The following is a 13197-nucleotide window of genomic DNA, read 5'->3' as shown; positions in this document are numbered from 1 at the left end:
ACAAGGGAGATTGTCTATTCATTCATTCTCATATGGCTGTTATTCATTTCTTGAGATATGTGCTTATGATGTCCTTGATCTTGCTGTTTATTGATTCTTATCATAATCGGCTTAGAGTTGATGGAAAGTTTACATTTTAATTTGTGCACTGCCGGCATTTATCAAATGATCATGTAGAACTTTGATTATGTTATATGAAAGTTCATTTTGATAGATAGAGAAAGAAACTACTGTAGGTTGAGACTGTCAGGAGGGAAAAGTTCATACCTGTAGCTGCAATGTCAACTTGAAGCATTGTAATTGATGAATGTTTTAATATTTTTATTTTCAGAGACATTTTATGTTGTTTTGATAATGTTATATTTTATAAGAAAGAAAAAACTAATAATATTAGGAAGTGCTTATAAGTGATCTGTTTCAATCTGGGTACCTGTATAGGTGTGGGGTGTGAATGGAAATGGTAAGAGTGGGGTAAAGCAGGGGATACCATTATGACGGCGACCTTGGACATAAGGGTTATGCCTTGTTAAGGGCAGATGACGATTTGACCTTTTGGCCCAATTCTCCTATCACAGGGACCTGCTAGCTCCGGATGACAGGGTAGTGCTTTTCAGTTTCCTGCAATGCCACGGCAGCATTTGGGTTTGGTAAATGATTTCCCTGTCTCATCGATTATCCCCATATTACTATTATAATTTCTTGATGGTCCTATGTATACTAAAACAGCTTTACACTGGTTCAAGAATTAGAAAACAATTGATAAAAGCGAACAATGTTAAATGTTTTGGTATAGACTGTGTTTTTATTAAATGTTTGTATATATGTTGTATTATTGCTTAATTGCAATCAGATTCTATATTTTTTCAATTTCACATTTGAACGTGCAAAAATAATTTTTCCCTTTCCTACGTATAAGACCTTGACTCTAAAAGAAAAAGATAACTCCAAGATCATGTTTTTATAAGAAAGTGAAACCTCAATCATGTTTTATAAAAGAGAGAAATCCAAATAGGTTTTTCTGAAAGATGAACTCAATCTTGTTGTTTAAGAAACGAGAACTCCACTCTGTTTTTCTAAAGAAAGTGAACTAACTCAATCGGGTTTTCTAAGAAGGACTCCAATACTGGTTTTTAAAGAAGTGAAACCTCAACTGATGGGGGTTTTTAAAAGAATGAGATCATAATACGGTTTCTAAGAAAGAGACTCAACATCATGTTTTTAAGAAAGAGAATCCAACATCAGGTTCTTCTCAGAAGCGAAATACACACTCACGGTTTTTCTAAGAGAGAACTCAACAGTATGTCTTTTAAGAAGAGAACTCCACCTATACATATCGTTTCTAAAGAAAGCTGAAAACCTCCAACATAGGTTTTTAAAGAGAGAAACTCCACTATGTTCTTTTAAGAAGTGAAACATCCAACATCATGTTTCTAAGAAAGAGAAATCCAACTCGTGGGTTTTCTAAAAAGTGAAAACTCCACATATGTTTTCTAAAGAAGAGAATAACATCACTGTTTCAAGAAAGTGAAATCACTCATGTGTTTCTCTTTAAGAAAGAAACTCAACCATGTTTCTAAGAAAGTGAATCGACATCCATGGTTTATAGAAGGAACCTCACTCAAGGTTTTCTAGAAGAGAACCTCAATATGTTTTCTAAAGAAAGAAGAACTCCCGGTTTTCTAGAAAGGACTAACATCTGGTTTTCTAAAGAAGAGAACTCCACCTAATGTTTTTAAAAGAAGAGAACTCAAATCATGTTTTATAAAGAAGTGACTCCATAGGTTTTTATAAAGAAAGAGAAACTCCCATCACTGTTTCTAAAGAAAGTGACTCAAATCACTGTTTTTAAGAAGTGAAACTCAACATCCGTTTCTAAGAAAGAGGAATCACATAATGGTTTCTAAGAAGTTAATCCAATCAACGTGGGTTTTTCTAAGAAGAGAAACTCCAACATACTTTTGTGATGTTGGAGTTTCTCTTTCTTTAGAAAACAGTGATGTTGGAGTTTCACTTTCTTTAGAAAACAGTGATGTTGGAGTTTCTCTTTCTTTAGAAGTTCAAGTTTCATTATACGTGAGGGAAAGGAAAAGTTATTTTGCACTTTCAAATGTGAAATGTGAAAAAGGATATAGAATTGCTTGATGTGAATTAAGGCAAAGTTAATTACAAGGCGAAGTGATGAAAACAAACATTTAAAAAACACAGCTTGATACCAAACATTTAACATGTTTCGTCTTTGTATATTCAATTGTGTTTTCTATATTCTTTGGAACCAGGGGGTAAGCTGTTTTATATACATTTGACCAGTCAATGAAATTAAATGAGAAGGTATGAGTAAATCATGAGACAGAAAGTCATTTTACCAAACAAAGTGCTGCCTTGTCATTGCAGAAAACTGAAAAGCAACTTGTACCCTGTCATCACGGAGCAGCAGGTCGCCTGGTGATTAGGAGAGTTGGGCCGAAAAGGTCAAATCTGTCATTCTGCCCTTAAGCAAGGCAATTAACCCTTATTGCTCCAAGGTCGCCGTCAGTAATGGTTGATCCCCTGGCTGTGACCCCACTCTACGATTTCCATTTCACACCTCACACCTATACAGGTTACCCAGAGTGAAACAGAACTATATAAGCACTTCCTAATTATTATTAGATGTTTTTTCTTTTCTTGATAGAATATGATAACATTATCAAAACAACATAAAATGTCTCTGATTAAATAAAAATATTAAACATTATCAATACAATGTCTTCAAGGGTTTGACATTGCAGCTACAGTATAACTTTGATCCCTCCTTGACAGTTCTCAACTACAGTAGGTTTCTTTCTCGTGATCTGTTATCAAATTAACTTTTCATATCATAACTAATCAAAGTTTTTCTGTAGATGGGTACATTTGAAAATCGGCATTTCACAAATTAAAAGTGTTAAACTTTTCCATCAAAACATCAATAAGGGCATCATATGATCAAGGGAAATCCATTAAAGAACCAGCATTTATGATTCCAAGGACAAATCAATAGAACATTATGATCAATGGAAAATGAATAAGACAGCATTATGATCAATGGAAATGAAATTAATAACAAGCATATGATCAAGGGAAATTCAATAAGGATCATAATGATCAAGGGAACATCAATAAGACGAGCATATGATCAAGGGAAATCAATAAGCAAAAATGGGATCAATGGAAATTTGAATAGACAGCATATATCAATGGGAAATGAATAAGGACAGCATATGAGTCCAAGGAAATCAATAAGGACAGGTATTATGATTGATCAATAGACACAATGTCGGAATTTAAGTTAAAAAGCATATATGATCAGGAAAATGCAATAAAGGAGGAGCCATATGATTCAAGGGAAATGTCAATTAAGGGACAGATATGGATCAAGGGAACATCAATAAGGACAGCATATAGATCAAGAAGGACATTTCAATAGGCAAACATATGATCAAGGGGAATCAATATGACAAGCATATATTTCCAAGGACCATCAATAAGGCAACATATGATTCAAGCGAATCAATAAGACAGCATATGATCAAGGGACATCAATATGGCAACATATTGATTCAAAGGGACATCATATAAGCAACATATGATTCAAGGGACACATAGCACATTGACAAATCAATAAGACCAGCATATGTTCAAGGACCATCAATAAAGGCAACATATATCAAGGGACATCCAATAAAGGACAGCCATCACTTGATCAAGGGACATCAATAAGGCAACATATGGATTCAGGACATCAATAAGGCAACATATGATCAAGGGAAATCAATAAGACAGCATATGATCAAGGGACATCAATATGGCAACATACGATCAAGGGACATCAATATGGCCTCTTATGTGCAAAGACAAACAAAGTTCCCTTAAAGTCGTTGCCTCCTATGTTTGACTGATGTTGGGGGTGCTTGATAAAAGTGAAATAGCCTGATTCTTCTGGAGTGAACAAAAGCCCGTCTCTGCGGGCCCCAGCCACGCTCCCCACTGACTCCAGTTACCTGGGAGCCTGCAGCCTGGGGTCTGAGTTATGCTCCCCACACAAAGAGCATGACAGCAGAAGTGTGGAGAGAGTGAAGAGGCGCCCCACTGGCCCTGCCTCTATGCCTCTTCTCTGGCTTTCAGCCCCGTCCKCGCCGTATCGCCGGCTCCTTTCTCGTGCCGCCAATAGGGCCTGCCAGCAGCATGGCCTGAGGGGCTAATGAAAGCCTAGCTCTACTGCAAACACAACATCATTTTTGATTAAAATTGAAGGGGAGTTGTTTTAAAACAGACTGTTAAACAAATCCTAAAATATTCATAGTGCTGATAGTGATGAAGTAWTGCATGTTGAATTTCACATTGATTTGTAACCAAAACATAAGGAATCAATAATAATATACTGAAAGTAAAATGACTCAATGCTTTTACCAAATCAAATCAAATTTGTTTGGTTGCATACGCATATTTAGCAGATGTTATTGCGGGTGTAGTGAAATGCTTGTGTTCCTAGATCTATCAGTGAAGTAATATCTAACAATACAAAACAATACACACAAATCTAAAAGTAAAAGAATGGAATTAAGAAATATAGAAACATTAGGATGAGCAATGTCGGTGTATGATGTGTATCTACATACACTACCGGTCAAAAGTTTGGACACACCTACTCATTCAAGGGTTTTTCTTTATTTTACTATTTTCTACATTGCGGAATAATAGTGAAGACATCAAAACTATGAAATAACACATACGGATTCATGTAGTAACCAAAAAAGTGTTAAACAAATCAAAATATATTTAATATTTGAGATTTTTCAAAGTAGCCATCCTTTGCCTTGATGACAGCTTTGCACACTCTTTGCATTCTCTCAAACAGCTTCATGAGGTAGTCACCTAGAACGCATTTCAATTAACAGGTGTGCCNCTTTGCCTTGATGACAGCTTTGCACACTCTTTGCATTCTCTCAAACAGCTTCATGAGGTAGTCACCTAGAACGCATTTCAATTAACAGGTGTGCCTTGCTAAATGTTAATTTGTGGAATTTCTTTCCTTCTTAATGCGTTTGAGCCAATCAGTTGTGTTGTGACAAGGTAGGGTTGGTATACAGAAGACAGCCCTATTTGGTATAAGACCAAGTCCATATGATGGCAAGAACAGCTCGAATAAGCAAAGGGAAATTACAGTCTATCATTACTTTAAGACATGAAGGTCAGTCAACGCAGAACATTTCAAGATTTTCAAAGGTTTCTTCAAGTGCAATTGTAAAAACCATCAAGCGCTATGATGAAACTGGCTCTCATGAGGACCGCCACAGGAATGGAAGACCCTGTCACGACTCCTACCGAAGGTGGCTCCCCTTCCTGTTCGGGTGGCGCTCGGCGGTCATCGTCACCGGCCTACTAGCTGCCACTGATCTTTTCCTCCCCCTCCTTGTCTGTTTATTAGTTACACCTGTTTTTAGTTAGGTTAATTAGTTGGGCTTTATTATCCAGCCGGCCYGCCTGCTGGGTGTGCCGGATTGTTTTATGTGTACTCGCCTGTAAGTCACGGTTGTTCGTGTACGTGAGTTATTTTCGGGACTGTTTAGTTCCCCTGTGTTTTGGGGCATTTGTTTTGAGTGGCGTCGTTTTCACCTGTGTGGTGAATAAAGAAGTAGCGCTACTCTGAACTCTCTGTCTCCTGCGTCTGACTTCTTCCTCCACTACACCCCGGACATTACAGACCCAGAGTTACCTCTGCTGCAGAGGATAAGTTCATTAGAGTTAACTGCACCTCAGATTGCAGCCCAAATAAATGCTTCACAAAGTTCAAGTAACAGACACATCTCAATATCAACTGTTCAAAGGAGACTGCGTGAATCAGGGCCTCATGGTCAAATTGCTGCAAAGAAAGCACTACTAAAGGACACCAATAATAAGAAGAGACTTGCTTGGGCCAAGAAACACGCGCAATGGACATTAGACCGATGGAAATCTGGTCTTTGGTCTGATGAGTCCAAATTTGATATTTTTGGTTCCAACAACAGTGTCTTTTTGAGACGTAGAGTAGGTGAACGGATGATCTCCGCATGTGTGGTTCCCTCCGAGAAGCATGGAGGAGGAGGTGTGATGGTGTGGGGGTGCTTTGCTGGTGACGCTGTCTGTGATTTATTTAGAATTCAAGGCACTCTTGCAGATACCAGCCTGCAGATACCAGATACATGTGACTAACAGAAATTGAATAATGTGTCCCTGAACAAAGGGGGGGGGGTCAAAATCAAAAGTAACAGTCAGTATCTGGTGTGGTCACCAGCTGCATTAAGTACTGCAGTGCATCTCCTCCTCATGGACTGCACCATATTTTCCGTTCTTGCTGTGAGATGTTACCCAACTCTTCCACCAAGGCACCTGCAAGTTCCCGGACATTTCTGGGGGGAATGGCCCTAGCCCTCACCCTCTGATCCAACAGGTCCCAGACGTGCTCAATGGGATTGAAATCCGGGCTCTTCGCTGGCCATGGCAGAACAGTGACATTCCTGTCTTGCAGGAAATCAAGCACAGATTGAGCAGTCTGGCTGGTGGCATTGTCATGCTGGAGGGTCATGTCAGGATGAGCCTGCAGGAAGGGTACMACATGAGGGAGGTCTCCCTGTAGCGCTGTCTTAGGCGTCTCACAGTACGGACATTGCAAATGTATTGCCTGGCCACATCTGCAGTCCTCATGCTTCCTTGCAGCATGCCTAAGGCACGTTCACGCAGATGAGCAGGTACACTGGGCATCTTTCTTTTTTTGGTGTATTTCAGAGTCAGTAAAATGTGCCTTTTTAGTGTCCTAAGTTTTCATAACTGTAACCTTAATTGTCTACCGTCTGTAAGCTGTTAGTGTCTAACGACCGTTCCACAGGTGCATGTTGCATTAATTGTTTATGGTATATATATATATATATATATATATATATATATATATAATTATATATAATATATATATATTATATATATATATATATATATATAATACTATATGTGATGGATGGGATGTATAGACATTATGGACTGTATGTGGATAGACTGTAGTATATCTGAAGAATACAAGCAATAGTTGAGTAGGATGGACTTGACGAGAATACATATGAAGTGGCTAAAACAGTATGAAACATTATTTTTAAAGCCTGATGCAAAATCGCTGCCTAATGACTCTACCCTTTCTCATAATATCTTATCACCCTCCCCATAAACTCCCCCTCCTCCCTCCCTCCATCCCCCTCCTCCATCCCCCTCCTCCCACGGCCACAAGTGTCCCGCTTGGCAGAAGCGCCACTCTCTCTCCAGGGTGAGGCAGCCCTCTACTTGGGGCCCCATTGTCACCCGGCCCATATCCCCTGGCTTTGGGAACAAAATCGCCACAGTTTGCAAGTCTGTGTGTTTCACTCAGAGCCTGCAGATACCTTTGTCTCCAGCAGGCAGGGGAGCTGATAGRGAAGTTGGATCGTGTCATCCTAGGGCACCCCAAGTCTGCAGAGCAGCCACAGGGCTCCTGGGCCTCCCAGCCACCATATCCAACAGGACATTAAGAGCACTGGCCATTGGTTAAACAGAGACTGGGACCCAGTCCGCTTCCTGGTTTCATTGCTGTGGCAACAAACAGTAGAGAGTATGGATTTGTAAAGGCTAGAAGTACCGTTTCTAAAGGGATGTTCTTAAGCCCTCAAGTTCCCGCTGAACAAGCTTAAGAGGCTTTTGGTTGGTTGCGGGATATTGTCCCATTGCATTAATAATGCAATAATATCCACATCTAGATCCACAACATACACTTGCTCATATTTCAGAGCAGGTGAGGGTCTATATTTTTTAGGAATAATTGTGGATAAGTAATTGCATACTGGAAAATAATAACAGTTGACAGTACAGGTTTGTACTGTAAGTAAATGGGGAGACACCATTATCAACAATTGTTGTTATTGATATATAATGGCAATGACATCAAATATTTGGTCACATTTGCCACTAAATTTCTGATATGTTCACATACAATTTGAAGCTAGGGGGCAGAATTTTTATGTTTGGAAAAAATAGCGTTCCCAATGTAAGCTGTAAGGTGTGAACAGTCTTTAGACATAGTTTCAAGCTTTTATTCTGAAAAATTAGCGAGATTTATCAAATCGTGTCAGTGGATAGCTGAATGTTCTTCCATTAGTTCATGCGCGCAAAAGTTATAGCTYGACATTTTMTTTATCTCTTTTATTGAATAGTTTACCGTCCGGTTGAAATATTATCGATTATTTATGTTAAAAACAACCTGAGGATTGATTATAAAAAACGTTTGACATGTTTCTACGAACTTTACGGATACTATTTGGAATTTTCGTCTGCCCTTCATGACCGCTCAAGCCTGTTGATTTCTGAACATAAAGCACCAACCAAATGGAGGTTTTTGGATATAAAAATAATATTTATCGAACAAAAGGAACATTTATTGTGTAACTGGGAGTCTCGTGAGTGCAAACATCCGAAGATCATCAAAGGTAAGTAATTCATTTGATTGCTTTTCTGACTTTCGTGACCAATCTACATTGCTGCTAGCTGTTCGTTTTGTCTAGTGATCGATAAACTCACAAACGCTTGGATTGCTTTCGCTGTAAAGCATATTTTCAAAATCTGACACAATAGGTGGATTAACAACAAGCTAAACTGTGTTTTGGTGATTTCATGAAAATAAATATTTTTAGTCTTTTTTTTTTAAATTTGGCGCTCTGCAATTCAGCGGTTGTTTACGAAATGATCCCGTTAAAGGGATCCGTGCGCCAAGAGGTTTTAAGGTCCACATTCAGCTAGGCCTTCAAAAGAGGGTTGTCTCAATGACACCAGAAACCTTCTCAAAGAGCAAGGCGACAGCCAGGGCAGGAGACGTAGTCAGGCAGTTAAATCCTGACGGGATGAATTGTTTCTGCCTCTCTCTATTTCCCAGCCTCTGGTTGCCACGGTAAATGTCACAGTGACCATGGAATCAGTTCACAGCCCAGCAGGGAGGGTCAATGTAATGTTATGTGTGACATGATATTCAACAATTCCCGTCCATAGCAACAACACAAGAATGCTGCTGAGCAAAGCGCTCAACAAACATCTATGAAATGGCATTAATATCACAACATGTCCATGTCTTTGTGGAGGAAACCTCTTAATGAAGACGTGTCAGGATCAAAGGACTGGTTTTGGAGATGTTGGTGGGTTGTAGACGCTATATGAAAGGCCTGCTGTTGGAGATGTTGGTGGGTTGTAGATGCTATATGAAAGGCTGCTGTTGGATGTTGGTGGGTTGTAGATGCTATATGAAGGCCTGCTGTTGGAAGATGTTGGTGGGTTGTAGATGCTATATGAGGCCTGCTGTTGGAGATGTTGTGGGTTGTAGATGCTATATGAAGGCTGCTGTTGAAGATGTTGGTGGGTTGTAGATGCTATATGAAAGGCCTGCTGTTGGAGATGTTGGTGGGTTGTAGACGCTATATGAAAGGCCTGCTGTTGGAGATGTTGGTGGGTTGTAGAGCTATATGAAAGGCCTGCTGTTGGAGATGTTGGTGGGTTGTAGACCTATATGAAAGGTGCTGTTGAGATGTTGGTGGTTGTAGATGCTATATGAAAGGCTGGTTGGAGATGTTGGTGGTTGTAGATGCTATATGAAAGGCCTGCTGTTGGAGATGTTGGTGGGTTGTAGACGCTATATGAAAGGCTGCTGTTGAGATGTGGTGGTTGTAGATGCTTATGAGGCTGCTGTTGAGATGTTGGTGGGTTGTAGATGCTATATGAAAGGCCTGCTGTTGGAGATGTTGGTGGGTTGTAGACGCTATATGAAAGGCCTGCTGTTGGAGATGTTGGTGGGTTAAGATGTATATGAAGGCCTGCTGTTGGAGATGTTGGTGGGTTGTAGATGCTATATGAAAGGCCTGCTGTTGGAGATGTTGGTGGGTTGTAGATGCTATATGAAAGGCCTGCTGTTGGAGATGTTGGTGGGTTGTACGCTATATGAAAGGCTGCTGTTGGAGATGTGTGGGTTAAGACGCTATATGAAAGGCCTGCTGTTGGAGATGTTGGTGGTTGTAGACGCTATATGAAAGGCCTGCTGTTGGAGATTGTGGTGGGTTGTAGACGCTATATGAAAGGCTGCTGTTGGAGATGTTGGTGGGTAGAGCTATATGAAAGGCCTGCTGTTGGAGATGTTGGTGGTTGTAGAGCTATATGAAAGGCCTGCTGTTGAGATGTTGGTGGGTTGTAATGCTATTGAAAGGCCTGCTGTTGGAGATGTTGGTGGGTTGTAGAGCTATATGAAAGGCCTGCTGTTGGAGATGTTGGTGGTTGTAGAGCTATATGAAAGGCCTGCTGTTGGAGATGTTGGTGGGTTGTAGACGCTATATGAAAGCCTGCTGTTGGAGATGTTGGTGGGTTGTAGACGCTATATGAAGGCCTGCTGTTGGAGATGTTGGTGGGTTGTAGACGCTATATGAAAGGCCTGCTGTTGAGATGTTGGTGGTTGTAGACGCTATTGAAAGCGTGCTGTTGAGTGTTGTGGGTTGATGCTTATATGAAAGGCCTGCTGTTGGAGATGTTGGTGGGTTGTAGATGCTATATGAAAGGCCTGCTGTTGAAGATGTTGGTGGGTTGTAGATGCTATATGAAAGGCCAGGGTAGCCTAAATTACTTGAGATATTACGGAGACGAGACTTTATATAAATATTATAAACACACAATACACTGACAATAACTTGATTGAAATAAAATGGAATAAAAAAAATTGCCTAAATAGATTTTAAACCTATAATTTTACAGAAAGTATTGATATACCATGAAATACTGTAGCATRATATACCATGATATACCATGATATATCTACAGGTGTAATCGACACCATAACACAGYAAGACCCTATTATACATTAATAAGTGATTTGCAGGTCACCAGTAATAAAAGTATAGTTACTGTGCAAATACAAGCCATTACYAATATCCACCCCCCAAAAAGTAAATCTAATTTAACCATGTGGTGTTTGTGCAACTAAACTTATTATGAAGTGTCACATTAAATTGAAACGTGGGAAAAACACTACCCCTATTTGAATGGTTACTCTCTAGTAAAATAACTTACAAAGGACCACAAGGAGAAACATCAAGTGGTCACTGAACCCAGTTGAGCGAACCAAAATGGATGAGACTAGAGTGGMATGCAGAGGAGTACTGGGACTTCTGCTCTCCCTGGTGGAACAGAATGCCTGTGTTCCTGACACTAGGACAGTGTCTGCCATCAGGTACCGACTGGCCACGTAGTTCAGATAAGTCTACACTGCCACCATGTGGTGATTCTTTGCAGCCCCTTACTCTCTTTCAGACATTGATGGAGCACAATCCTACTGAAGGTTTAGGAAGTGTATCATCATTTGTATTATTTAAGCAGGGAGTCCTATTGAGACCAAGGTCTATTTTACATGGGAGCCCTGCATGTACTGTTATTCATAAAACACAATCAAGATGTGTTCCCTGTCATAAAGCCATTAAACAATCAGGATGTGTTCCCTGTCATAAAGCCATAAAGCCATTAACAATCAGGATGTGTTCCCTGTTATAAAGCCGTACACAATCAGGATGTGTTCCCTGTCATAAAGCCGTACACAATCAGGATGTGTTCCCTGTCATAAAGCGTTAAACAATCAGGATGTGTTCCCTGTTATAAAGCCGTACACAATCAGGATGTGTTCCCTGTCATAAAGCCATTAAACAATCAGGATGTGTTCCCTGTCATAAAGCCGTACACAATCAGGATGTGTTCCCTGTTATAAAGCCATTAAACAATCAGGATGTTTCCCTGTCATAAAGCCGTACACAATCAGGATGTGTTCCCTGTTATAAAGCCATTAAACAATCAGGATGTGTTCCCTGTCATAAAGCCATTAACAATCAGGATGTGTTCCCTGTCATAAAGCCGTACACAATCAGGATGTGTTCCCTGTATAAAGCCGACACAATCAGGATGTGTTCCCTGTCATAAAGCCATTAAACAATCAGGATGTGTCCCTGTTATAAAGCAGTACACAATCAGGATGTGTTCCCTGTTATAAAGCCATTAAACAATCAGGATGTGTCCCTGTTATAAAGCCATTAAACAATCAGGATGTGTTCCCTGTTATAAAGCCGTACACAATCAGGATGTGTTCCCTGTCATAAAGCCATACACAATCAGGATGTGTTCCCTGTTATAAAGCCATTAAACAATCAGGATGTTCCCTGTTATAAAGCCGTACACAATCAGGATGTGTTCCCTGTCATAAAGCCATACACAATCAGGATGTGTTCCCTGTTATAAAGCCGTACACAATCAGGATGTGTTCCCTGTCATAAAGCCATACACAATCAGGATGTGTTCCCTGTCAAAAGCCGTACACAATCGGATGGGTTCCCTGTTATAAAGCCATTAAACAATCAGGATGTGTTCCCTGTATAAAGCCGTACACAATCAGATGTGTTCCCTGTCATAAAGCCATACACAATCAGGATGTGTTCCCTGTTATAAAGCCGTACAGAATCAGGATGTGTTCCCGTTCATAAAGCCATTAACAATCAGGATGTTCCCTGTCATAAAGCAGTACACAATCAGGATGTGTTCCCTGTCATAAGCCATTAAACAATCAGGATGTGTTCCCTGTCAAAGCCGTACACAACGGATGTGTTCCCTATAAAGCCATTAAACAATCAGGATGTGTTCCCTGTCATAAAGCCATACACAATCAGGATGTGTTCCCTGTCATAAAGCAGTACACAATCAGGATGTGTTCCCTGTCATAAAGCCATTAAACAATCAGGATGTGGTCCCTGTCATAAAGCCGTACACAATCAGGATGTGTTCCCTGTCATAAAGCCGACACAATCAGGATGGTGTCCCTGTTATAAGCCGTACACAATCAGGATGTGTTCCATGTCATAAAGCCATTAAACAATCAGGATGTGTTCCCTGTCATAAAGCCGTACACAATCAGGATGTGTTCCCTGTCATAAAGCCTACACAATCAGGATGTGTTCCCTGTCAAAAGCCGTACACAATCAGGATGTGTTCCCTGTCATAAAGCCATTAAACAATCAGGATGTGTTCCCTGTCATAAAGCCATTAAACAATCAGGATGTGTTCCCTGTCATAAATCCGTACACAATCAGGATGTGTTCCCTGTCATAAAGCCATTAA

Source organism: Salvelinus sp. IW2-2015, linkage group LG18, assembly GCF_002910315.2.
Source record: "Salvelinus sp. IW2-2015 linkage group LG18, ASM291031v2, whole genome shotgun sequence".
In the NCBI taxonomy this organism is placed as follows: Eukaryota; Metazoa; Chordata; class Actinopteri; order Salmoniformes; family Salmonidae; genus Salvelinus; species Salvelinus sp. IW2-2015.
Note: the sequence above shows the minus strand (reverse complement) of the source record.